The sequence below is a fragment of the Pogona vitticeps genome, chromosome 6 (assembly GCF_051106095.1).
Source record: "Pogona vitticeps strain Pit_001003342236 chromosome 6, PviZW2.1, whole genome shotgun sequence".
Lineage (NCBI taxonomy): Eukaryota > Metazoa > Chordata > Lepidosauria > Squamata > Agamidae > Pogona > Pogona vitticeps.
The window spans coordinates 53999622-54027369 of NC_135788.1; the positions used below are offsets into that span (position 1 = coordinate 53999622).

At 43.8% G+C, this 27748-nt stretch overlaps 1 protein-coding gene and 1 long non-coding RNA gene across 3 annotated transcripts in view; one reads left to right on the forward strand and one right to left on the reverse strand.

Moving 5' to 3' along the window:
* TRAK1 (trafficking kinesin protein 1) overlaps positions 1–27748 on the forward strand; it is a 313032-nt gene that overhangs the window by 208479 nt on the left and 76805 nt on the right. The window lies entirely within an intron of this gene.
* LOC140708006 (uncharacterized) lies at positions 941–15272 on the reverse strand. The gene is made up of 5 exons (XR_012088133.2): positions 15206–15272; positions 12456–12551; positions 1664–1738; positions 1421–1471; positions 941–1057 (listed from the first exon to the last, which is right to left on the reverse strand). It is a non-coding gene; the product is annotated as an uncharacterized LOC140708006 (long non-coding RNA).

A 27748-nucleotide genomic window follows, 5' to 3' on the forward strand; every position in this document is an offset into this window, starting at 1 on the left:
CCTAGTTTGTCCTATTTGCTGGCTTTGTTGGAAATTATTAAGTAACTCTGGGTCCACCCTTCAGCCTCGGTCCTTTTGCCTAGACGTACCAAAAATATGTATAGGATCAATGGTGATGATGCTAAATTCCTTTTGAAGCATCCAATTCCAAATTCCTTGATAGTCGAGACCAGCTGTACGAAACAGACAGGGAGAGCTCATGTTATTCCAACAAATAAGGAGGGCAAGAAGCTGGAAATGATAGGCAGACGGATCTACTCCCTCATTTCTTTCATGTTGTGAGTGGCAAATTACCAGACTGCTTTAGGTGCCTACCAGAAGCAGCTTTGGCTGAAAGTTTTGCCAGGTTTAAAAATGTTGCCCGAAGATATTAGGCAGAGTTACCTCAACACCTTTGAGGAGGCTCAAACCGTTTCCAAACATCAGAGAATTTCTACCACTCAGTAGAGGAGGCTGCTAGAGTACTTGTATCAGCTGTTACTCTTCGCAGGCATGTGTGGCTTCAGTCCACGTACATTCTTGATGACATAAAGACCAAGGTGGAGGAATTATTATTATTATTATTATTATTATTATTATTATTATTATTATTATTATTATTATTATTATTATTATTATTATTATTATTATTATTATCATCATCATCATCATCATCATCATCATCATCATCATCATCATCATCATCATCATCATTATTTATTTATTGATTTGATTTGATTTGATTTGATTTGATTTGATTTGATTTATACCCCACCTATCTGGACCACCGGACCACTCTAGGCTTACCTTTCAATGCCTCTGGTCTTTTTAATGAGAAAACCGACGGTCATCTTGAAGAGCTGCACAAGGCCAAAAAGACGGCTAAATCCTACTACATTCAGCCTCAGCCCAGATTCAATAGATATCAGTGGAAGAAGCCCTTGGGGCCAATATAACCAACCTCCTCAGCAATACCGGCAATTCAAAGGACAGTCTCAGCCCAGGTCTTCACAGGGTACTTCTTCAACTTCTAGTTACCGTACGCAACCCTCCCAGTGACGTCAGTTGTACAAACCACCTGCCAAGAAACACAAACAATATCTTTGACTCGACAGCAATATTGCCACTTTCCACTCCCGTGACAAGACTTCAACCGTTTATTCAGAATTGGTCCACCATCACAAAAGATTCATGGGTTCTAGACATCGTCTACTCCGGCTATCGGCTGGAAGTTACAGAATATCCTCGTCTAGGTCAGGTGGAACATATATCATTCGATCCTGCCCTAGAAGAGGAGGTTCGATCCTTGTTAGAAAAGAACGCTATTCAGAGAATACCAAAAAAGGACATCGTAAACGGCTTGTACTCAAGGTACTTCGCCGTCCCCAAAAAAGATGGAAGAAGAAGACCTTTCCTGGACCTAAGAACCCTAAACACTTACCTTCGTCCATGTCGGTTCCGGATGGTGACGTTGGAATCTATCATCCATCTGCTGAAATGAAAGGATTGGTTTGTGGTCATAGACCTGAAAGACGCATACTTTCACATAATGATTCATCCCACTCATCGCAAATTCCTGAGGTTTGTCTTTCAAGATGTCATTTACCAGTTCCTGGCTCTTCCGTTCGTGCTCGCGACGCCCCCCCGGACATTTACAAAGTGCATGGCACCTTTTGCGGCTTACCTGAGACTAAACGGTGTCCATGTTTTTCCGTACATCGACGACTGGTTGGTAGTCTTGCCATCCAGACGCAGGGCCCTGAAAGACACAAGATTCATTCTACATGTGCTTCGGAATCTAGGTCTCAAAATAAATTACAAGAAATCTCATTTGATCCCCTCAAGAGTCATAAATTACATTGGTGCCACAATAGATGCCACCAGAGGGCGCATATTTCTTCCACAGGAACAGATCCAAAAGATTCTGAGAGCTGTAAAAAAATTCCAGCCAGGAGCCACAGTATCCGCGAGGCACGCTCAGCATCTCCTGGGACTTATGGTGTCAACAACTCCAGGTCTTGCACATGCTCGATTGAAACTCAGGTTTCTACAGGTGTGGCTTCTATCTCTCTTTGACCCTCTCCGGGACCATCAGGAGAAGCGCCTTCGGGTCACACCGGAGCTGGCGCAACAGCTACGGTGGTAGAGTTTTGTGCCGCACTTACAAGTGGGACGACCATTTCGACCTCTTCGTTTGACTGTCCAAGTCACCACGGATGCAAGTCCCACAGGTTGGGGGGTGCATTGCGGCCATCATTGTATACATGCCTGGTGGTCAGCTCAGGAACAGAATCTCCACATCAACCACCTGGAGATTCTAGCTGTCATGAAAGCACTCAAAGCTTTCCCCCCCAGTACATGGTCGTGGGGTACAAGTAGTCACGGACAATACCACGACCATGTACTATATAAACAAACAGGGGGGCACACATTCTCAGTCCCTGCTGTTTCTAGAGGTAACACTTTGTGAATGATGTTACCACCATCACATTTTTCCAATGGCAGTTCACATGTCGACGAAAGACAATGTACTAGCCGACGAACTGAGTCGACACACAAGCCAGATGCACAAGTGGGAAATGAATGCCAAGGTGTTTGACGACCTGTGCCACTGTTGGGGCACTCCTGCCATGGACGTTTTTGCCACTCGAAGCAACAGGAAATGTCCGCTTTACAGGGCGGGTCGGGGACAGGGCTTTATGGGGGATGCCTTCATGATACCATGGACTATGGGCCTCCTCTACCTGTTCCCCCCATTTCCTCTAGTGTAGAGGACGTTGGTGAAACTTCAACAGGAGTCTGCAGAGGCAATTCTGGTTCCACCCTTCTGGCCTCGTCAGTCGTGGTTTCCGACTTTAGCATCGATGGCAACAGACTCTGTAAAGCTTCCACTTTTTCCTGCTCTACTCACTCAGGATGCGGGCAGGATCTTCCACCCGAACCTCAATACGATACATCTCACTGCGTGGAGTATATCCCCGAGATCAAGGAAATCCTAGACAAATCTAAGAAGGCGTCAACTTCTCTGTTATATGGGTATAAGTGGAAAAGTTTTCTTAAGTTTACTGAATCTAGGGGTCTCGCCTCACGTCCAGTCGCCCTTTCTACCTTGTTACAGTTTCTGTGTTACCTGTTCGATTTCAGGTTATCCGTTTCTACCCTGAAGGTTTACATTGCGGCTATTGTTTCCTTCCAGCCTCGAGGATCACCTGCTTCTCGCTTGTTTTCCCATCCTACGGTTAAAGCTTTCCTCAAGGGACTTACACATTTGTGACCCCCTGTTAAACCGCCAGTACCGCAATGGTCGCTTCATTTGGTGTTGCATTCCCTGATGCATCCTCCTTTCGAACCGATGGCCACATGTGATCTCAAGATGTTATCTCTCAAAGTTTTATTTTTGGTGGCTATAACATCTGCCCGCAGAACTAGCGAACTTGCCGCTGTTCAAGCTGATCAACCCTTCCTGCAGTTTTTTCAGGACAAAGTGGGGTTGCACACTGATGTCTCATTTCTTTCCAAAGTGGTCTCTGAATTTCATCTAAACCAACCTCTTATACACCCTACCTTGTTTTCAAAACCTACCAATGACACAGAGTGCATGCTCCACACCTTAGATGTTAGAAGAGCACTTGCCTTTTATGCTTCACGGACTAAGGAATTTAGGTTGTCTCCTAGACTCTTTTTGTGTTATTTTGGACAAAAGAAAGGTCTCCGAGCGTCATCCTCGACACTCTCAAGATGGCTCGTTTCTACAATATCTCTGGCCTATGAACTCCAACATAAGGTTCCGGCTGAAGGTCTACGTGCTCACTCCACCAGAGCAGTCGCCTCTTCTATGGCCTTACTACGTGATGTCGATCTGCCTGACATCTGCAGAACTGCCACTTGGTCTCAAGTGTCCACCTTTATCACTCACTACAGATTGGACCTGAGGGCTAAGAGAGAGACAAGGTTTGGAAGAGCTGTGTTGGCATCCGCCCTTCAGTGACGGCCCTCCTTCCGGTGAGTTAGCTTGCTAGTCACCCTTTTTGTGTGCATTCACAGAAGATCACGATGAAGAAAGTCAGGTTACTTACCTGTAACCATGGTTCTTCAAGTGGTCATTCTGTGAATTCACACAATCCCGCCCGACCTCCCCACTATCCGTCACTGAATATGTATAGCTCATGCTTACATATCTGTGACGGATAAATGGAACTGAGGAATGGGCGGGCGGAGCATGCGCAGTATAGGCAACCTTAAACTATGTTTCTTTACCTACAGAGCTCGAGAACATTCCAGGAGGACCAATGCTGGTGCTGACTTAACCCTTTTTGTGTGAATTCACAGAATGACCACTTGAAGAACCATGGTTACAGGTTAATAACCCGACTTTTTCAAAGTTAGTTGTTTCCTACACTATTCTCCTTCATGGATTGCTGCTTTGTTGTGGCAAAGGGGCTTGAGTAACTCAGAGAAGCTATGGGCTATGCTGTGCAGGGACACCCAAGACAGACAGCTCATAGTGGAGAGTTTTGACTAAATGCGATCCACCTGGAGTAGGAATTGGCAACCCACTCCAGTATCTTTGCCAAGAATACCCCATAAACAGAAACGAAAGGCTAAAAGATATGACTCTGGAAGATGGGACCCTCAGGTCAGAAGGCATCCAACATGCTACTGAGGAAGAGCGGAGAACAAGTACATGTAGCTCCAGAGCTAATGAAGTGGTTGGGCCAAAGCCGAAAGGATGTTCAGCTGTGGACGTGCCTGGAAGTGAAAGGAAAGTCCGATGCTGCAAAGAAAAATACTGCATAGCAACCTGGGACGTAAGATCTATGAAGCTTGGTAAGATGGATTTGGTCAAACAGGAGATGACAAGAATAAACATTAACATCCTGGGTGTCAGTGAACTAAAATAGACAGGAATGGGCAAATTCAATTCAGATGAGTATCATATCTACTATTGTCGGCAAGAAGCCCGTAGAAGGAATGGAGTAGCCCTCAAATTCAACAAAAGAGTGGGAAAAGCTGTAATGGGATATAATCTCAAAAATGATAGAATGATTTCAGTACGAATCCAAGACAGATCTTTCAACATCACAGTAATCCAAGTTTATGCACCAACCACCAATGCTGAAGAGGCTGAAATTGACCAATTCTATGAAGACTTACAACATCTTCTAGATCTGACACCAAAGAAAGATGTTCTTGTCATTATAGGGGACTGGAATGCTAAAGTAGGGAGTCAAGAGATAAAAGGAACAACAGGTAAGTTTGGCCTTGGATTTCAAAACAAAGCAGGGCAAAGGCTAATCGAGTTTTGTCAAGAGAACAAGCTGGTCATCACAAACACTCTTTTCCAACAACACTAGACACAACTCTACACATGGACCTCACCAGATGGGCAATGCCAAAATCAGATTGATTATGTTCTCTGCTGCCAAAGATGGAGAAGCTCTATACAGTCAGCAAAAACAAGACCTGGAGCTGATTGTGGCTCTGATCATCAGCTTCTCATAGCAAAATTCAAGCTTAAACTGAAGAGAGTAGGAAAAACCACTGGGCTACTCAAGTATAATCCAAACCAAATCCCTTATGAATACACAGTGGAAGTGCTTTGAGAGCGCGACAGCAAAGGTTGAAATTACAACAAAAACCTTCCCAAGGAAAAGGAAATGCAAGAAAGCAAAGTGGCTGTGCAATGAGGCCTTACAAATAGCAGAGAAAGGAAGGGAAACAAAATGCAAGGGAAATAGGGAAAGTTAAAGGAAATTGAATGCAGACTTCCAAAGAATAGAAAGGAGAGACAAGAAGGCCTAAAATCTTGAAAGATGACGCTGTTAAGGTGCTACATTCAATATGCCAGCAAGTTTGGAAAACTCAACAGCGGCCAGAGGACTGGAAAAAGATCAGTCTACATCCCAGTCCCAAAGAAGGGCAGTGCCAAAGAATGCTCCAATTACCATATAATTGCACTCATTTCACACGCTAGCAACGTTATGCTCAAAATCTTCCAAGGTGGACTTCAGCAGTATGTGGACCGAGAACTCCAAGAAGTACAAGCTGGATTTCGAAGGGGCAGAGGAACTAGAGACCAAATTTCTAACATGCTCTGGATTATGGAGAAAGCGAGACATTTCCAAAAAAAATCTACTTCTGCTTCATTGACTATGCAGAAGCTTTTGGCTGTGTGGACCACAGCAAACTATGGCAAGTCCTTAAAGAAATGGGAGTGCCTGATCACCTTATCTATCTCCTGAGAAACCTATACATGGGACAGGAAACAACAGTTAGAACTGGATATGGAACAACTGATTGGTTCAAAATTGGGAAAGGAGTACAACAAGGCTGTATATTGTCCCCCAGCTTATTTATATGCAGAATACATCATGCAAAAGACCGGACTGGAGGAATCCCAAGCCAGAATTAAGATTGCTGGAAGAAATATCAACAACCTCCGATATACAGATGATACCACTCTGAGGGCAGAAAGTGAGGAGGAAGTAAGGAACCTTGTAATGAGGGTGAAAGAGGAGAGTACAAAAAACGGTCTGAAGCTCAACATTAAAAAAACTAAGATCATGACCACTGGTTCCATCACTTCCTGGGAAATAGAAGGGGAAGAGATGGAGGCCGTGACAGATTTTACTTTCTTGGGCTCTGTGATCACTGCAGATAGTGATAGCAGTCACAAAATTAAAAGACGACTACTTCTTGGGAGGAAACTGATGAGAAACCTGGACAGCATCTTAAAAAGCAGAGACATCACCTTGCCAACAAAAGTCCGAATACTCAAAGCTATGGTTTTTCCTGTAGTGATGTACGGAAGTGAGAGCTGGACCATAAAGAAAGCTGACCGCCGAAGAACTGATGCTTTTGAATTGTGGTGCTGGAGGAGGCTCTTGAGAGTCCCCTGGACTGCAAGGAGAACAAACCTATCCATTCTAAAGGAAATCAACCCTGAGTGCTCACTGGAAGGACAGGTGTTGAAGCTGAGGCTCCAATACTTTGGCCTTCTCATGAGAAGAGAAGACTCCCTGGAAAAGACCCTGATGTTGGGAAAGTGTGAAAGCAAGAGACTGTAGCGGGCCACTCTCAAGCCTTTACCCATCCAGGCCTCTAAGAGTGCTCACTACCTTTCACCAAAACTGCTGCCACCAACCTATCCTTGAAATCAAAAGGAAAAGTGTTTCTTTCAAACAAATAAAAATGTTTATTGATTACACAAAAATAAAAGGAGTAAATCACATGTATAAAATCAAGTTGTCAATCACTGTTTATAAGACACTAGCTCACACAGACTTTTCCCCTCACTGACAGGCTCTTTCTCACTCTCTCTATCAATCTCTCTAATCACTCATCTCTCAAACTGATCTGATCTCCTCTCACACATCACACACACCTTATATAACCCAGCTCCTTCCACCTCTGCACCACCCTCCGTCCTCTCATTGGCTGAGGTTCCCCTGCCCAGCTGTGACGGACAGGTGAGAGCAGAGCTGACTGCCACAGAGACGACAGAGGATGAGATGGTTGGACAGTGTCATCAAAGCTATCAACATGAATTTGACCAAACTCCAGGAGGCAGTGGACGACAGGAGGGCCTGGAGTGCTCTGGTACATGGGGTCACAAAGAATCGGACATGACTAAACGAACAACAACAACAAGAAAAGTATGCTGCCTTCTCCCAAATCAGGTTCAATCCCACTTGTAAAATCATACTTGGATTACCAGTTGAAATTACTTCTTAAACAATAATACAATTCCACTATGAGGACTAGTGTTTTTAGAAGGAACAAACCTATAATCATCTGTACTTGCTGCGCAGGCAATTAGATCTCATAAGTGACACTCCCATGGGCAGAGCCAAGGTCATTTGCCTGAGAGAAAAGATAAGGTGCAGCTTGTGTTTTTCTACCTTGTATGTTTTTGTAATGAGTTCTGGAGAAATGGTGTTAGGAAGTTCATATACATAATGAAATGTCAATATGCAGCAAAGGTCACCAGCCAGAGAAACAAGGGAATAGAGATACTGCATTTGGCTGTGCCGCACCATTACAGGGCCTCTTGCTTCAGTGATTTTTAGTGACTGGTTCTACATGCCCAATAAGAAATTATTGCTGTGGACAATATAAGCCAAATGAGTCTTATTTTGAAAGCATTTTCATTCACACTGAGTTTTAAAGAAATAACTGTGTCTCTTGTTTGTTTTGTTTTGTTTTACATTGTTTTTTGACTGATCTGTTTATGTCAGATGAGGGACTTAAAACAGTCTCAGAGGCACAATCCCTAAGCAGCAGCCTTCAGATTGACTAAACCCTAAACCCCTCACTCTACCACACACTCTAACTCCCACAGACTAACTTCTCACTTCAGACTCTCATTTCTTACTGAAACTGACTAACCCACAAAACTCCTCTTCTCTGCCTCACCCCTCCCATCTAGTTTCTCTGGCTCCACCTCCCAAAAATTCCCATTGGTACATGCAAATAACTTCATACATGAGCCAAAGCAAGGTAATTGCCAAAAGCAGTCTCCAAAATGTCCTGTCTTCCAACAGACTTACTCAGTTCTTGTAAATTTAAGCCTCTGTTTTCCTTTAGTCCTTAAAGTTTGGGAGCCAATCCATCTAATATTTGATCTTCCTCTTTTCCTGCTGCCTGCTGCTTTCAACCTTTCCTAGCTTTATTGCTTTTTCCCAAAGTATGAAAGCCTTAGCTTCATCATTTTTCTGTCCAGAGATCATACAGGCTTGATTTGCTCTAAGACCCACGTGATTATCTTTCTGGCAGTCCAGGACATCTGCAAAGCTCTCCTCCAGCACCATATTTCAAATGAATCCTTCCCCCCCCCCGTTAGCTTTATTAACTGTCCCGTTTCACACCCATACATAGTGACAGTGAGTGCAACACAGTGGTCTTGATCTCCAGTGACACTTTGTGAATGGGTTCACGGGCAGGGGGTGAGGGTCCCTCATCTAAATAAGGAATAAGGAGCGGAGTCGTCTTCTTAACTTTAACAACTTCTGTTTTATTAACATCCAACAGTTCAACATTCTCAGTAAACGGTTCCAAGAAACTTGTTTCTGGCAACAAGCCGAAACTGTCCATCTCTGAGTTGATTCTCTCACTGGACAAGACTAGAGGGGTGTAGGACGAAACCTCTCTGCGTCGGTGGGGCTCCTCAGTGCACAAATGGTCCCACAACATGGGTGCCGTGCCCAGTCGCCCTCAAGAGGTGGAGTGTTATGCCTCGCGTCTGGTCTGATCACCTTCCGTCCCCGTCCTTGGTTCTTTGGGAACACTACTACTGACCATTCTAGAGATTGTATACACAGCTCTTCCTTCCCTTGTGGTACTGGATCAGGTAGTAAGCCCCCCACATGAAGGTGAGGAAAATCTCTCAACAATTCTTGTGTTTTAACTCTCTCATATTCTCTCAGCTTCTCCAGCTCCCTCTTTCTTTTCCACAGCTCCAGTTCTACCTCGTAGCGGCATTCGCCACTCTCTTTTATTTCCTCCTCCCAAACTGACAGCTCCTGTTTGTGATGAGATGGGATATGTGGTTAAGATTTTGTATTGAATATGGTTTATGTGGTAATGAAAAATGCAAGAGAGGTTCCATCTTGTTTCTCTGCATAAATGATCTTTGCTATGCTGACAGGGTGTTTGCTAGTGAGAGCTGGGAAAATGCTTTTCTGAAAGCATGAGAAGAAATACTGTGATAAGATAGATGGATTTTGTTGTGACTCGGTGCAAAACCACAGAAACCCAAATAACATCTGTTAGCCATGAGAAGGAAGGTCAGGTGATACAGCAGGACTGTTTGCGTAACAACAGACTGTGATTGGATGACATCGTGGGAAGGAGCAGATAAGGATTTGCCAGTTACTCTTGAAAAAGGAACTTTTACCTATGGACAATGTCTTTCAGGACCTACTCTTAGGTCATTCATGGCCTACTCTTATGACACGCATGGACTATCTCATAGACATGCATGGATTTCTCACACACTCATGGAACACTCATGACACCCTAATGGACTATACTGAGAACTCTTGTGGATTATCCTTTGAACACTCATAGATTATTCTTAGGACAATATGACTGGATTACCAGAATGGGATATTTTCTTTTGCAGGACTTTTCCTTTTGTACAGGATTTTTCTTTTTACAGGATATTGAGGGACTTGGGACTTTTTCTTACCTAATTGGACTATTTTGTTTTTCCTGATGGATTACCTGATTGGAACTGTTGTTATTCATTTTCTTGGCTTTTTGAATTTTTTTACTGTTTTTGGACACTTGTATATTTTTCATGATTTCTTTACTTCACTGCCGTTTTGTGATTAACCAGCATAATGTTTATTTGCTTGCTTTTGCATAACTTGATTTTTACTTTAAGGAACTTACTTTTTTCTTTAATAAAATAATGATTATAAAAATCAATTGGTTTCTTGAACAGTAAACTTGTCTTAGGTCATCTGATGGTGCATGCCTTGGCCTTGCATACTTAATGAGTCCTGCCTGTGGTGCATAAGAAGTCTAATGACTACAGAGCCCACATGGTTATTAAGGTACAAGGGTGTTCTTATTAGGGCAGACTTGTAAGATGGAGAGTTGAATACACCTAGCTGAGCTATAGGACTCTCTCAGCACATTTTAGGGTATGCAATCTCCTAATTACTCTCTGTCCGACCGGTCAAGCATCCTCTTGGGGAGCTGATCACTGATGAACCTATCACATTCATTCCCTCCTCCACCAAGCTCACTTCAAACTTCCCGCCTTCCCGCGCTCGCACACTCACTCCCGCGCTTTCTCTCTCTTTACTCTCTGTCATCCGTTGCTCCCCTCCCGGTGGAGCTGCAGCCCCCTCTTCCTCAGGGGATGGCACACACTATCACTCCTTCACACACATCCTTACACGATGAGGATAATCATTTGATGATCTTTTCAAATTCCTTCATTGCTGCCCTTCCGAGTCTGAATCTTTTGATTTCTTGGCTGCAGTTTCCATATGGATTGATGATTCAACCAAAGTAGACAAAAATCTCTATTTCAGTTTCTTCATTGTCAGTGCTAAAGTTGTGCAGTTCTTTAGTCATGAGTTTTGTCTTAATGTTGTACTGCAGTCCTGACGCTTGCACTAATAGTCATTTTAAGCCGTTGCTGCTTTCTGCCAGTAAAATGGGACCATCTGCATATCTTTTAAATTATTGATGTTTATTCCACTTCTCCATCTGAATCTAGTGCAGTTTTCTGTAATTGGTTCGGTATAGCAATTGACCAGATAAGGGGATGACATACACCCTTGTCTGACACCTTTGCCTATTGGAAACCATTCTGTCCCTTTCTTTTCTGACCTAACAGTAGCTTCTTATCCATAATAGAGGTTACACATTAGAACAATAAAATGCTGAGGCATACACGTTTCTTTCAGGACAACCCATAGTTTCTCATGATCCACATAGTCAAAGACTTTATATGTATTGTAGACTATAACACATAGACTGATCTTCTGAAATTCTTTGCTTTGCTTCAGTAGCCAGTAGATATTTGCAATATGATCTTGAGTGTCTCTCCCTTTTCAGAATCCAGCTTGAACATCAAGCATTTCTAATTGCATAAAAGATGAAAGCTGGATTAAGAAAAATACACACTAATGCTTGTGGTGCCCAAGCCTCCCTAAGGAGTGCTTAGCACTCAGTCAGAGAGTTCGACAGGCCACTTACCTACCACCTTTGCACTGAGGCAAGTCCCAAGACCTCAGCAGTGTGTAGCGTAAGCCCCTTGAACAAGTCTGACCTTAAAAGAACACTTTATTCTTCGTCGTAAACTCTGAATGCACACGGAAAGGGTTAAGTTCGCGCCTGCGCCGGACTTCTCCGAACGTTCTAGAGCTTAGGAGAAAGATTTGAATAATTAGATGTTGCCCCTACAGTGCACGCTCCGCCCGCCCGAAGCCTCAGTTCCATTTTATCGCCTTCGCATACGGAACTTCTCAACTAGAGCTCTTATTTTTCATGTCTCTCCTGGCTTGACCTCAGTTTTTCTATATGACTACTCTTGTTTGTTACCCTTCTGGATTTCCCGCTTGGCTTTGTTTGCCACACTGTGAGTTTTGCCTCTGGACTCCCCAGTTCCTGTTCCCCCTGGGTTCCCTTTTTAAACTGGATCTCGTGTGGCCATAAGCTACCATGTTTCGGCCGCTCAGGAGTTTTGTTTTACCCGGTTCGCGTCAGTCGCGCTTGCTGCGAGCTGGTGGGACGCGCCCTAACTCCCGCGCTCGTTTCTAAGAGAGAGGCAACTCCAGTTCTAACGCCTTTTGTGGGTCTCTACCATCTCGACTTGCCTTTTCACCACGATGGAAGTGGCCTCTTCCCATCAGATGGAGACCAGGGCAGGTGATTCTACCAACCCACCTCCCCCTCCCCCTCCTAAATCGGGGAAACCCGCCAAAAAGCGGGCCGTTTACAGTCTGAAGTCACCTTACCCGCATCCGATATGCCGGCTAGCACTTCTAAGGGCGCTGTGAAAGAGACTGCCCACGCTAAATCCTCTTCAAGGGCGACTAAGTCTTCTAAAGAACCTAGTAAGAAGAAGACAGAAAAAGCACCCAGTAAATCTAAACGGGACGGATCTTGTGCAGGGCTGAATCTCCAGTGCCCGGCCGCTGCTGTCCCTAACTGTCCCCCTTCCCCCATCTTGGAAGAGGTTGAGGGCATGCATGACTCGGCTGGAGACGACGGGGGCTCCCTCCCTCCCCGACAACCACGGGCAACGGCAGAAGCGCACAGCCGTTCGCCTCATTACAACCCGCTAGATGGCATACCAATATCTAGCGTCGGTTCTGCCCTTCACAGCCCCGTTTCCACCGGGCGGGCTTCCTCAGTGGCGTCGCAATCTCCTACTCCAGTCTCACCACCTCGGAAGCGGGCAGCTAAGACAAAGCATATTTCCCCGCCCCGCAACAAGCGCCGCCATGGGGAAATAGTCATTTTACCCAAACACCACAGAGACAGAGCTCTTCGAGAGGACTCCACATTATTGATCTTAGTCGCCATCATCGACGTCAAGCAAGGGACACTGACTCTGAATCCTTTTCTGACGACAACACTTATCACTCTCATAAGAGAGTGTGTTACGTTTATGCTTCCTCTTCCTCACCTTCCCCTTCCCCCCCTAAACATCGGGGTCGAAAGGAATCCAGAATCCTAAAAGATACGAACAAGGCTAAAACTTACCACTTCAAAGCACATGCCACCAAATCAAGCACATCAGACAAACATTCTTCAGCCGCTCCAACAGCGGTAGTAACATTGGGGAAAAGCAAATCTCAGACAAAGAGACATATTTCTTCACCTCCCCCGTCTCTCCTAGGAGACAGGGAATCCTCATCGAGCTCTATAGCACCTACTACCATTCCCATTGAAGAATCCGACAATGGGTCTATCTCTGGCACCCCCTCAGAGTTTGGAGCCTCTGATATCCAGGCTCCTGTATCTTCTGAGGACTTCACGTCCTACGTTCAGATGGTGTCATGAATGGCTAAAGCTTTGAAACTTGATATCGAAAAGTCACCACCCGCTACTGAGGATCTGGTTTTTGCCATTGTGGATAAGGACAAGGCACCTCCACTCAGCATTGCTCTTATACCATCCTTGCTGGCCACGATCAAAGAATCTTGCGCCACCCCGGCTACCTCTACGCAGGTCACCCGTAGAGTCGAGAACTATTACAAAACACATGGGGAAGAAGCAAATTTTCTAACTAAACACCCAGTGCCTAACTCTATCATTGTTCAATCTAACCAATCTAAGACTTCTTCAACGGCACAGATCACTCCATCCAATAGGGAAGGTAGGAAACTATTATTATTATTATTATTATTATTATTATTATTATTATTATTATTATTATTATTATTATTATTATTATTATTATTATTATTATTATTATTATTATTATTATTATTATTATTATTATTATTTTTATTTATTTATTTATTTATTTATTTATTTATTTATTTATTTATTTATTTATTTATTTATTTATTTATATCCCACCTATCTAGTCGCGGTGGACTACTCTAGGCGGCCAACAGCAGAGATAAAATACAATAACATAAAACAACATAATTACAACAACAATTAAAAGTGGGGAAACAATAAAGGAGAGAAGAAAATCAAAAGCTATCTGGTGAGAAGGCCTGCCGAAACATCCAAGTCTTTAATAGGTTCTTAAAGGTGCCCAGCGAGGGAGCTCCACGAATACCAGGAGGTAAGTTATTCCAAAGGCGAGGAGCCACCGCCGAGAAGGCCCTATTTCTTGTTTTCTCTTTTCGGGCCTCCCTCGGCGTTAGGCTCCTCAGCCTCACCTCCTGGCTCACCCGTGTGACCCAGGTAGAACTTGGTGGGAGTAGGCGTTCCGCCAAGTATCAAGGCCCTAAACCGTTTAGGGCTTTGTACGTAAGCGTTAGCACTTTAAAGTCGATGCGGAACCTGGTGGGCAGCCAATGCAGTGCGGCCAGAGTGGGCGAAATATGTTGGAATTTTTTCACTCCACTGAGTAATCTGGCCGCCGCATTCTGCACCACCTGTAATTTCCGCAGCAACCTCAAAGGAAGCCCCACGTAGAGCGCATTGCAGTGGTCTAATCTTGAGATTACGAGCGCGTGTACTAAGATGGTGAGCGCCCCCACATCCAGGTAGGGCCGCAGCTGGGCTATCCGCCTAAGGTGAAAAAAGGCGGTGTGGACCACCGACGCCACCTGTGACTCCATGGAGAGCACCAGGAGAGAATTACCAGGCAGCCATGGCGGCATATCAACACCAGCTTTGGGAGAGAGTCTTACCAGCCCTCCAAGAAATCCCGGAAGACTTAAGAGCTCCTTTGCTCAATACATTTGAAGAGGCAACTAATGTAGCTAAACACCAGCTGCTGGCCTCTCGTCATTCTGCTGACATTGCATCCAAAACCATGACTTCTGCTATTACATTGCGTCGCCATGCCTGGCTCCGCTCTTCAGGCATCAATGATGACACTAAGAACTGGATTGAGGCCCTCCCGTTTGATGCCACAGGTGTATTCAACAAAAAGACTGACGAATCTATGGAAAGCTTCCACAAGATGAAAAAGACAGTGAAGTCCTATACTATTCATCAGCAACCGAAATTCCAGTCATTTCAATGGCGCAAGCCCTATAGCACTCAAAGCTACTTACCTTCCACCTCGCAAACTTACCGCTCATTCAAACAGCAGTCGCAGTCCCGGGTTCCTCATACCTCGTCCGGCTCTTCCTCTTTCCGCCCTCAGGCTCAGGGTCAGCGATGTCAGTCTTACCATCCCCCTGCCAAGAAAAACAGACATTATCTTTGACTCCACGATCCATCCCTTACGTTCCCCTCCTTCCATCCGCGTAGCTCCTTTCCTGCACAACTGGTCTACCATCACAACCGACAATTGGGTTCTCGGCATCATTCGCTCCGGCTATCGTCTAGAATTATTAGAACTCCCCCCCCCCCGGGTCACGTCAAACATACCAGCTTCAACCCAGAACTTCAGGTGGAGATTTTCAACTTACTCCAGAAACACACGATAGAACCAGTTCCTAGATACCATGCCGCAAACGGGGTTTTTTCAAGATATTTCGCCATTTCCAAAAAGGGAGGGGGCATTCGCCCCATCCTAGACCTTCGAAAGCTAAACCGTTATCTTCTTGTACGAAAGTTCCGTATGGTCACCATTCTTCACCTCCTTCGTTGCGGAGACTGGTTCACCATAATAGACCTTCAAAACGCCTGTTTTCATATTTCTATTCATCCTCAGCATCGCAAGTATCTGTGTTTTTGTTTTCTAGACACCGTCTATCAATTCTCCGTCCTCCCTTTCGATTTATCTACCGCCCCCCGCACGTTTACAAAATGCATGGCTTCAGTCACCGCATATCTTCGCATGCAAAACGTCAACGTCTATCCTTATATAGATGATTGGTTTATCGTGGCAGATTCTCCGGAAAGCTCAGCTTGCAGCACCGCATTCGTCTTGGAAACCCTGCAGTCCCTGGGTCTCCGGGTGAACAAGTCAAAATCCAAGCTCCATCCATCACAGGTCATAGAGTATATAGGCACCTCCATCAACTCCATCACAGGACGCATCACACTTCCTCCTCAGCGCATCGCCAAGATTCACCGAGCGATCCGCAGGTTTCATCCCTACAGGACTGTGTCAGCCCTTCATGCACAACATCTCCTCGGCCTCATGGCCTCCACCACCGCCGCTTTTCAGCAGGCTCGACTAAAAATGAGATCTTTACAGGCTGGTATCTCACATTATTCAACCCACTATCCGACGACCCACACACCCGTCTCAAAGTCACACCGGAGCTTTGGCAACAGCTACAGCGGTGGACATTTGCCCCCCACCTTCTTGTCGGTCACCCATTTCGACCACTCCATCTTACAGTGCAGATAACAACCGATGCCAGCCCCGTGGGTTGGGGGGCTCATTGCGGCAACCACAGAATCAACGCCCTCTGGTCCAGCACAGAGCGGAAGCTTCACATCAACCAGTTGGAAATGTGGGCGCCTTTCTCCCGCTTCTCTCCGGTCAGGCAGTTCAAGTGGTTACGGACAATACTACCACGATGCATTACATAAACAAGCAGGGAGGCACCCGGTCCTTCCAGCTCCTTTACCTAGTGATTCTTCTGTTACAGCAATCACATATTTCCAGTGGCCGTCCACATTCCGACTACTGACAACCAACTGGCCAATGCTCTCAGTCACCTGACTACACAGACACACGAGTGGGAGCTCGACCACTCTGTATTCCTGCAAATTTGCCAAAAATGGGGACACCCACTAATCGACATGTTCGCAAGCAATACCAACAGGAAGTGCACCGCATACTGCTCCAGAGCAGGCCGCGGCCGAGGATCACTGGGGGATGCGTTAATGGTTCCTTGGGAGGAAACACTGCTCTACGCGTTTCCCCCACTCCCTCTGGTTCAGCGAACTATAATCCGCATTCGCCAGGCGTCAGCGAACGTCATTCTCATCGCACCTTTCTGGCCACGGCAAGCGTGGTTCTCCACACTGAAAACCATGGCAGCTGACTATTTCGAGCTACCGAACATCCCTCATCTACTCACCCAGGAGGACGGCAGTCTCCATTATCCAGATGTCCAGTCCCTCCATCTGACAGCCTGGAGGATTCTTCCATAATCAAGACCGTCTTAGAAAAAGCCAGAAAGCAATCTACTAACACTCTGTATGCTTACAAATGGAAGAGTTTCTGCATTTATGCTTCTTCCAAAGGTTTTCCACCTTCCCCAGTCTCCCTATCTGACCTTCTTCATTACTTAAAATACCTGTTCAGCCTTGGCTTGTCAGTTTCTACTATCAAGGTCTACATATCGGCTATTGTAGCAAACCAACCCCGTGAGTCCCATGCGGCTAGATTTTTCTCACATCCTACCCTAAAACTCTTCCTCAAAGGACTCTCCAATCTTCGTCCTACAGTCAGATTGCCACTACCTCAGTGGTCGCTTCACCTCGTTCTCCATGCTTTGGCATGACCTCCTTTCGAACCACTGGCATCGTCGGACTTAAAACTTTTATCGTTTAAAACCCTCTTCCTCATCGCTATCACCTCAGCCAGACGTGCTAGCGAATTGGCAGCGCTCAGAGCAGATCCTCCTTATCTGCAGTTTTTCCTTGACAAGGTGGTACTATACCTAGACACCACCTTCCTGCCCAAGGTAGCATCTGCCTTTCATTTAAACCAACCTCTGGTCTTACCGTCACTGTTTCCTAGCCCATCTTCTCCAGCCGAAAAACTGCTTCATAGCCTGGACGTGAGAAGAGCATTGGCTTTTTATACCTCACGAACTAAAGACTTCCGTCTGTCTAACAGACTTTTTTTTGTTTTCATGGTCAACGTAAGGGTTGTGCTGCCTCGCCTCAGACTCTTTTGCGTTGGCTCATCTCCACGATTACCCTTGCCTATGAACTTGCAGGCAAGACTCCTCCTCCTTCTATCAAGGGTCACTCTACACGAGCAATGTCCACTTCTACCGCCCTGCTAAGGGGAGTGACCCTAACAGACATCTGTAGAGCTGCAACGTGGTCCAGAGCCTCCACGTTTATAAAGCATTACAGCCTTGACCTCTGAGCCAAACGAGAGGCCATTTTTGGAAGAGCTGTCCTTACATCATTACTCCAGTGACGGCCCTCCTCCGGTAAGATAGCTTGCTAATCACCCTTTCCGTGTGCATTCACAGAGTTTACGATGAAGAAGAGGTTACTTACCTGTAACCATAGTTCTTCGAGTAAAACTCTGTGAATTCACACGCCCCGCCCAGCCTCCCCTCTGTCCGTCACTGCTTAATTGGCTCTATGTATGTACGAGCTTACCTCTGGCGGATAAAATGGAACTGAGGCTTCGGGCGGGCGGAGCGTGCGCTGTAGGGGCAACACCTAATTATTCAAATCTTTCTCCTAAGCTCTAGAACGTTCGGAGAAGTCCGGCGCAGGCGCAAACTTAACCCTTTCCGTGCGAATTCACAGAGTTTTACTCGAAGAACTATGGTTACAGGTAAGTAACCTCTTCTTTTCACCCAGTACTTTGCAAGTACAGACACATGGGCTTTGTGATTCCTTAGAACTCACAACAGCTCAGTTAGGTAGGACTCTTAAAGATAGCTAGTTTTTTAAAAAATATTTTCTATTTTATCACACATATAAACATACAAAACTAAGAAAGAAAACACAAAACAAGCAAAAGTGATAAAAATAAAATAAAAAACAAAAACAAAACAGAAGCCCACATATAGGCAGGGTGGAGGCATTAACATACAGTATTATCTATTATATAAATCTAACTGCATCAACTTTATTGCTCTTAAAAATTTAATTCAAATATAAACCGTCCTAAGGTTATAGTAATTCTAATGATTGATTTTTTTAAAGATTATTTCTCTTACATCCTTGGCTAGCCAATTATATCTCAGAATATCAATGCTTTACCATCATGAGAAATCCGCATATCAGCCAAAAAAAAAAAAAAAAGCAAAACCACAAAATATATTTATCTAACATTGTCTACTTAATCATATTACAATTCATATGTGCTTGATCGTTCGTTCGTTCGTCTAGTCGTTTAGTTGTGCCCGACTCTTCGTGACCCCATGGACCAGAGCACGCCAGGCCCTCCTATCTTCCACTGCCTCCCGTAGTTGCGTCAGTTTCATGTTGGTTGCTTCGCAGACACTGTCCAGCCATCTCATCCTCGGTCGTCCCCTTCTCCTCTTGCTTTCACACTTTTCTAACATCAAGGTCTTTTCCAGGGAGTCTTCTCTTCTCATGAGATGGCCAAAGTATTGGAGCCTCAGCTTCAGGATCTGTCCTTCCAGTGAACACTCAGGGTTGATTTCCTTTAGAATTGATAGGTTTGTTCTCCTTGCAGTCCAGGGGACTCTCAAGAGCCTCCTCCAGCACCACAATTCAAAGGCATCAATTCTTCGGCAATCTGCTTTCTTTATGGTCCAGCTCTCACTTCCATACATCACTACAGGAAAAACCATAGCTTTGACTATTCGGACTTTCGTTGGCAAGGTGATGTCTCTGCTTTTTAAGATGCTGTCAAGGTTTGTCATTGCTTTCTTCCCAAGAAGCAAGCGTCTTTTAATTTCATGGCTGCTGTCTCCATCTGCAGTGATCATGGAGCCCAAGAAAGTAAAGTCTGTCACTGCCTCCATATCTTCCCCTTCAATTTCCCAGGAGGTGATGGGACCAGTGGCCATGATCTTAGTCTTTTTGATGTTGAGCTTCAGACCGTTTTTTGCACTCTCCTCTTTCACCCTCATTATAAGGTTCTTTAATTCCTCCTCACTTTCTGCCATCAGAGTGGTATCATCTGCATATGGGAGGTTGTTAATATTTCTTCCGGCAATCTTAATTCCAGTTTGGGATTCCTCCAGTCCGGTGTTTTGCATGATGTATTCTGCATATAGGTTAAATAAGCTGGGGGACAATATACAGCCTTGTCGTACTCCTTTCCCAATTTTGAACCAATCAGTTGTTCCATAGCCAGTTCTAACTGTTGCTTCCTGTCCCACATATAGGTTTCTCAGGAGACGGATAAGGTGGTCAGGCTCTCCCATTTCTTTAAGGACTTGCCATAGTTTGTTGTGGTCCACACAGTCAAAGGCTTTTGCATAGTCAATGAAGCAGAAGTAGATATTTTTCTGGAACTCTCTGGCTTTTTCTATAATCCAGCACATGTTAGCAATTTGGTCTCGAGTTCCTCTGCCCCTTCGGAATCCAGCTTGTACTTCTGGGAGTTCTCGGTCCACGTACTGCTGAAGCCTACCTTGTAGGATTTTGAGCATAACCTTGCTAGTGTGTGAAATGAGTGCAATTGTACAGTAGTTGGAGCATTCTTTGGCACTGCCTTTCTTTGGGATTGGGATGTAGACTGATCTCTTCCAATCCTCTGGCCACTGTTGAGTTTTCCAAACTTGCTGGCATATTGAATGTAGGACCTTAACAGCATCATCTTTTAAGATTTTAAATAATTCAACTGGAATGTCATCACCTCCACTGTCCTTGTTGTTAGCCAGGCTTTCTAAGGCCCACTTGACTTCACTCTCCAGGATGTCTGGCTCAAGGTCAGGAACTATATTGTCTGGGTTGTCCGGGATATCCAAATCTTTCTGATATAATTACTCTGTGTATTCTTGCCACCTCTTCTTGATGTCTTCTGCTTCTGTTAGGTCCCTCCCATTTTTGTACTTTATCATGTTCATCTTTGCACAAAATGTTCCTCTAATATCTCCAATTTTCCTGAACAGATCTCTAGTTTTTCCTTTTCTGTTATTTTCTTTGCATTGTTCATTTAAGAAGGCTCTCTTGTCTCTCCTTGCTATTCTTTGGAAGTCTGCATTCAATTTTCTGTAGCTTTCCCTTTCTCCCTTGCATTTTGTTTCCCTTCTCCTCTCTGCTATTTTTAAGGCCTCGTTGGACAGCCACTTTGCTTTCGTGCATTTCCTTTTCTTTGGGATGGTTTTTGTTGCTGCCTCCTGGACAATGTTACGAGCTTCTATCCAAAGTTCTTCAGGCACTCTGTCCACCAAATCTAGTTCCTTAAATCTGTTCTTTACTTCCACTGTGTATTCCTAAGGGATTTGGTTTAGATTATACCTGAGTAGTCCAGTAGTTTTTCCTACTCTCTTCATTTTAAGCTTGAATTTTGCTATGAGAAGCTGATGATCAGAGCCACAATCAGCTCCAGGTCTTGTTTTTGCTGACTGTATAGAGCTTCTCCATCTTTGGCTGCAGAGAATATAATCAATCTGATTTCGATATTGCCCATCTGGTGATTTCCATGTATGTGCTTGATATCTCTATGTAAGTGCCTTATAATTGAATAATCTCCAGTACTATGTTAACTCTAGTATACATCTATACATACATGTATTTCATATCAGTATTTCACATGCCATCAGTATTTCAGAAAATGGGGATATTAAATATATCTCACCTTATATATTTAATCATGTCACAATTCATATATATATTGTTTCTCTAAATATGTGCCTTAGAATCAACAGTTTCTAATGTTATATTCATCATAAATGTTTCCAGATTGTATATTTGGAAATTCTTAATTGCCATTTGACTCCAAACATAGTTGAAATTACTTGCAGTATATAAATCACATCAATTTTATGTATACATATGTGCCCCTCAATCTATAATTGTTGTTGTTATATTCATTAAATAACATTCCCCCTTTTATATTTTATAAATCTTAACTCCATTGCACAGGCCAGGAATTCCAAATCACCTATAACATTATAAACCTAACGTTACATTCTTATAATTCATATTATGTTTCTCTAAGTAAAAGCTTTACAGTCAACAACTTCTAATGTTGTATTCATCATAGACATTTTAGATTATATAGTTAAAATTCTCAATTCCATAATTTATATTGTTATATTCATCAAGTAACATTCCCCCTTTTTTAGTTTATAAATCTTAACTCTATGCACGGGCCAGGGATTCCAGATCTCTTATAGCATTATAAACCTAAAGTTAAATTGCATCTTTTTTACTAGTTTTTAAATGCCATCTGTAGAACTCTTTTAGACTATTTTCTCTCTGGTTTGGTGGATTTTTTCCATCAGTCATGTTCTGCCTTTGAAGCCAATCAATGTCTGATCTGTAAACAGTATTTTGTTTCCCTTTCAGCCTCGCCTTTCCACTTCCCTGTTTTAAATATTCACCCATCAGATTAGAACACATCTCTTTTTCATCCACCTGCTCCTCTCTCACACAATACAAATTAATTTTCCTGACCCCCCTTTTGAGGGTTTCCCCCTCCTTTCCAGAAACAAATAAAGTCTCTCTCTCTGGTGCTGCTTCCATTTCGATGTGCTGGTCTGACGTCTCCCAATGCTCTACCTTTTCCTTCATATCTGAAAGCAATGTCTGAAGTTCAGAGAACTGGATTGTAAGAAAGTTCAAAATATGAATTTGCATATTCTGTAAAGCATCTGTCAAGTCTTTTGTTAAATCCATCTCAGTTGAAAAGTTGATGGGCAAAAGATGCTTTCTGATTTCAAAATAGACATCTCACATAAACATTCCCTATTGTGAAGAGAATAGCCACCAAAACAGCTTGTTTACTTCTTCCAGCCGAGAGCCATAAAGAACCTAGGTAATAAAAGTCAGATCCTCAGTAGAGGTGATGATTTATTATGCTAGCTCAGACTTCAACTTTCACCAGATAGCTTCAATTGTAGATTCAGTCATAATAAAACTTCTATTAGGTTAAAATCCACCTCTTGCAGCATCTCGCCTCCTTAAACATCTTATTTTCTATTATAAAAGTTATTCCATCCATCCAAGGACAGGGGATAAGAGGAAAAAGTCTCTGTTTGTGTCTGTGTCTTTATCAGTTTCCAATTTCTGTTTCAGGCGTGACGTAGTAATAAATTACCGATATGTCTGGGTTTAAAGCTTGTTTGCCGCTTCCAAGATTACATTATCTTCTTTAAAATCAGCCACTTAAGTTTATTTTGTACTTACTGAAGCCATGTTGAGATCAATTAGTCCCTGTTTATGCAGTCATTCATAAATCTTCATGCTTCCTTCCTGCCCGCGGAGCTTCACAGCTAAGACGACATTAGAAAATGGCGTTGGAGGAATCCTCTGTCTGGAGAAAGGATGACCTGAGGAGTGGTTGCCTTCCACCACCACCCAGGAAATCTCAGCTCTCCTACGACTCAGGATGGCCCCTCCTGGCCCTCCCTACCCCCCAATTTTTGGGGGGGAGCCTGGATTCACGGTATGCAGCAGAATTCTGGAGAGCCCAGATTTCTTGCTGCCTCGCTGTTTCTAGCTCCACCCCTCCTCTTAAAGATAGCTAGTTTGTGGCCCTCTCCACTCCCTGGATTTAGCCCTGCTGTTCAAGAGACCAGTCCTTTTGTAAGTATTTTTTTATTAGAAAAATAGTTTCATAGAATCAGTTTATATTGCTCAAGTTTAGCATAAAGAACATATTCAAATATTATTACAGTTAAATAAAATAACTAATCCCCATTAAAATTAAAACCACTACTAAGTTGGGCTAGCCCCACCTCCTTCTTTCTCTTCACTTACATGCACTCTCCTTCAAGCCACATGCCCAAACCATCAATTTCTCTTTCTCTACCATCATCATGGAATTGAATTTCTCCCACATAACCAATCATTCATTTTCTACATTCTCTAACTCCTCCCTTCTTCTTGACACTTCATGTCTGTTAACCAATTAGCCTCAAGAGGTTGTAACACCTTCCTCCACCTTCAATTCCAATGAAAATTCAGGTGTTTTATCTCTTCTCTGATAAGCTCAGAATGTTGAGTCTTCCACAGGCCTCTTTGTCTAACCTTCAGCTTTATCTTGAACCACGTTGTACCAGTCTTCAGAAAAAACACTCTCACAGCACTTAGAAAAACACATTCCAATGTCTTTCAAGTCATCTTCACACAGAACCTGTCTGACTCCATCTTGCATTTCTCTGACTACATAGCCCACACTGCTTCAACTCCATCACAGTGCTATGTAAGGAATGGAACATGCAGGAGAAGCTGGAAGTACGGTGTGAGGGTCCGCTATTCTTCACCTCCCCCGTCCCAAATAAAGCCGTAGACGCATTTGAACAAAACCATTTGTCTTCTTTATTTAACTGGGGTAAAGGGATAGAAATGTCAATCAACTTGGGAACAAACTTCTCCTGCTGAAGTAACGGTTCATACAGGGGCACCCAATCTTCGTCGAACGGGTTACTTGACTTCGACGCCCATGGACCGGCCTGAACCTGTGAGGGTTCTTCGGGATCGAAGTCTTCCCGCTCCGTTGTTAATAATGGGGTCGTCTCTTCGAACCCTGCATATCCCCAGGGTAGGGAGGTCTCTGCCCCGGGGTGTTCCCAAGGTCCGGATAATACCCCAGTCTCTTCAATTCCTCCAGATGCCATCTGGTCTTCTCCTCTCTCTCTCTCTCTACCCTTTTCTTCTCCTCTACTAATTTCCTGCGCCACTCCCGGGTCTCTCTCTCTCCCCAATAAGAGGGGCGGACCCTAGCCTCATTCCTCCTTCTCTCTTCTGCCTCCTGTTTAGTCAGACAGACCTGTTCCCATTTACCCGACCAGGGGTCTTGGATGGACACCCATTCCCATCCACCTTCTTCCCCTGCCCGTCGGTGACTGACTTTCCCTGCCGCTCCCTCCTCAGGATCCTTAGCCCCCTTTCCCGCCCAAACCAGAGGAGTCTGGGTAGCTATATTTAACCCCTTCAGCCCCCTTTCCAAGTCCACTGTGTCAATGGACTGGTGTAGCATCCGGGGTGGGAACGGCTTGGGGGCTGTCTGAGTGCCCACGGAGGCTTTTGGGCGAGACGGCACTCCCATCATCACCTCACGACCCGGCTCACAGGTGTCACATACGGGTGTGATTTTTTTCATTATTCCAAATTCCCCCAATCCCCAAAATTCCCCATCCAACACCCAAAGTTCAGCCACCTAGATTCATGCCCACCTAGATCCTATTTCCTTTCTCAGACCTTGTATCTGTTTATTCTGTGTCATCAAATTGGAAATGATTTATAGTGACCTTAATAATTTTTTCAAGGTAAGTGGGATAATTAAGGAGTGGTTTTACCAGTTCCACTCCCCCAATCAGTTGCCATGTCTGAGTGGGGATTCGAACCCTGTTCTCCAGAATCCTAGTCCATCACTCTACCCATTACGCCACATAGGGAATCCACTGGGAATCAGACTTACTTCCCCTCAAAAAGGAAACTATCCCCAAGCCTCCCAGGAGGCCCAAGTCCTCACACTACTAATTAAGCTGTATATAAATCTGTTGTACAGGGAACTGCACCCTCACCAAGTCTCAGGTCCCACTGGAAGCAATGGGGCAGGCCCCCCAACCATGAGGCAAGGCCTGAGTCAGGCTGCTGCCCATGTGATCAAATTGCAGGCATTGTAGAAGTCCACCTGTGGGCTGAAACTTTCAGAACTCCACAGTGGTGAAAGCCTTTGTTGTAACACCTTGAGCATCATTTTGCTTGCATGGGAAATTAGAACAGTGGTCCTGTAGTTGCTGCATTCCTTGGCATCTCCTTTCTTGGGGACTGAAATGTATATTGAACATTTCCATACCCTGATGAATTATTTCTTCTCAGTACTTTCAAAGCAGCTTTCACTTCACCTTCTCAAACTGCTGGTTCTTCATCATAGGATTCCTCTTCAAAGGAGTGTCCTTTTATTTCTTCTGTATAGGTCTTCAGTACACTCCGTCCATCTTATATTTATTTTATCTTAGTCAAATACAGTAGTTGCATTTAATTATGCAAATCTGCTTTTCTATGTGGACTTTAAATTAATCAGGAATGTTGTTTATATTATATTTTGGTATTGTGAACTTTTTAGTCTTTTTTTCAGCTTTACTCTAAAGTTGAATATTAACAGTTCATAATCAGTATCACAGACTGTTTCTGGTCTTGTTTTGGCTGAGAGAATACAGCTTCTGCATGTCCTGCTTCAAATTTTGTTAGCGTTTTAGCAGGGGAAATCGCGGTTCTAGCAGAGTAATTTGCAGTCCAGGCAGTCCAGAAATAACTCACGAACAGTCCAGCAGCATTTCCTTCAGCAACGTGTATTTACAGCAGTCTTTACAGCATTCTGGCAGCATAACGTGTAGAAGTGATCTAGGAAGATACAACTGACTGTACAACTCACACTTATATACACATACAGAACCAATCAGATTACTGGTTGCATCATCCCTGAGTTGCATCAGCACTGCTGAGTCATCCTGACTCAGTTTTAACACACCTGATCATTATGGCTTCTCATTAATACACTCCATTCTGCTCAGGCCTGTAATTTTCCTTGACAAATTTCGTAGTCTATTTGATTTCTTTATTGACTATCTGGTGGTGCCCCTGTGTACTGGCAGCTGTTTGGTTGCTTAAAGCAAATATTTGCAACAAACAGGCTGTTGCCTTCATAGAACTCTATGCGTTATTATCCTGCTTTGTTTCTGTCCCCTAGACACATTTTTCCAACAACATTTGTATCTGCTTTGTTTCCTACTTTTGCGTTTCAGTCACTTATGATTACTTGTGATCAAGTTTTTCCTGGATGTTTGCATAAAAACTTTCAGTTTTATCTTCTTCAACTTGCGTAGTTGGAACATTGATATTATTCAGTCAGATCTTGTATTATAGACCCTAACTGTCTGTACTACATCCTGCCTCAGTTATCAGTGCCACTCCATTTCTTCTGAGTTTTTCATTTCCAGAGTAGAACAATAGTAGTTTGACTGAAAATATCCCATTTCAGTCCACGTTCACTCATTGCCACCAGGCACTACTATGTTTATACATTCCATGTTTTGCCTTATCATTTCCAGTTTACCTTGATTCATACTTCTTGCATTCCATATTCCAATTGTATGTGTTGTGAATCATTGGACTTTCCTTTCACTTCTGTGCATGTCAGCCACTAGATGTCCTTTCATTTTTAACTTAGTTGCATCATTAGTGACACTGCTGCTTGCATTAGACCTGTGTTCTTCCTCCCAACCTGGGAGTCTCACCTTTCTTGTTTCATTTTGGATTATCTCACTATTTCTTGTTTCATTTTGGATTATATCATCATAGGGATTTCAGGGTAAGAAATTTTCAGCAGTGGCTTACCAGTTGACCCTTCTGCCCGGTAATAACAAAAGTTAGCTTGAGTATCACCACCTTTTCTGCCAGTTTTACCTACAACTACCACTGCTGCCCATCACCATTGGAACTATTCATTTTCTTCTAGTGATGCAGCAGTTTCTCTTGAAGAGGGTAGATGTGTCTGGTGTCTCAGTTGTAGCTGTTGAGTCTTGGGTAACCCTGCTAGGAGTCCAGGCTTATAATAGAATCTGGCCTCCTGACAGAGTTGTTGTCAGCTTCGCTGACACATTCAAAGCCCTCACATTAAGATGTGCATCCAAGAAGGGCATTCTAAACCATAGGCTTCAGAAAATGTTTTAAATCATTTGAAACTACCTGTTATGCTTGTTCTGCCATCTCAGTTACACAACATTCATACTTACACAAAGCCACTGTGTTTGTTTAATTGTGAAATGTGATGCAATATAATTATTAGAAACACTAAAGCTTTATTTTACTCTATAATGTGTCATGTTTTTAGAATCAAAACACTGAGAAAATGCATGAATTATTTCTT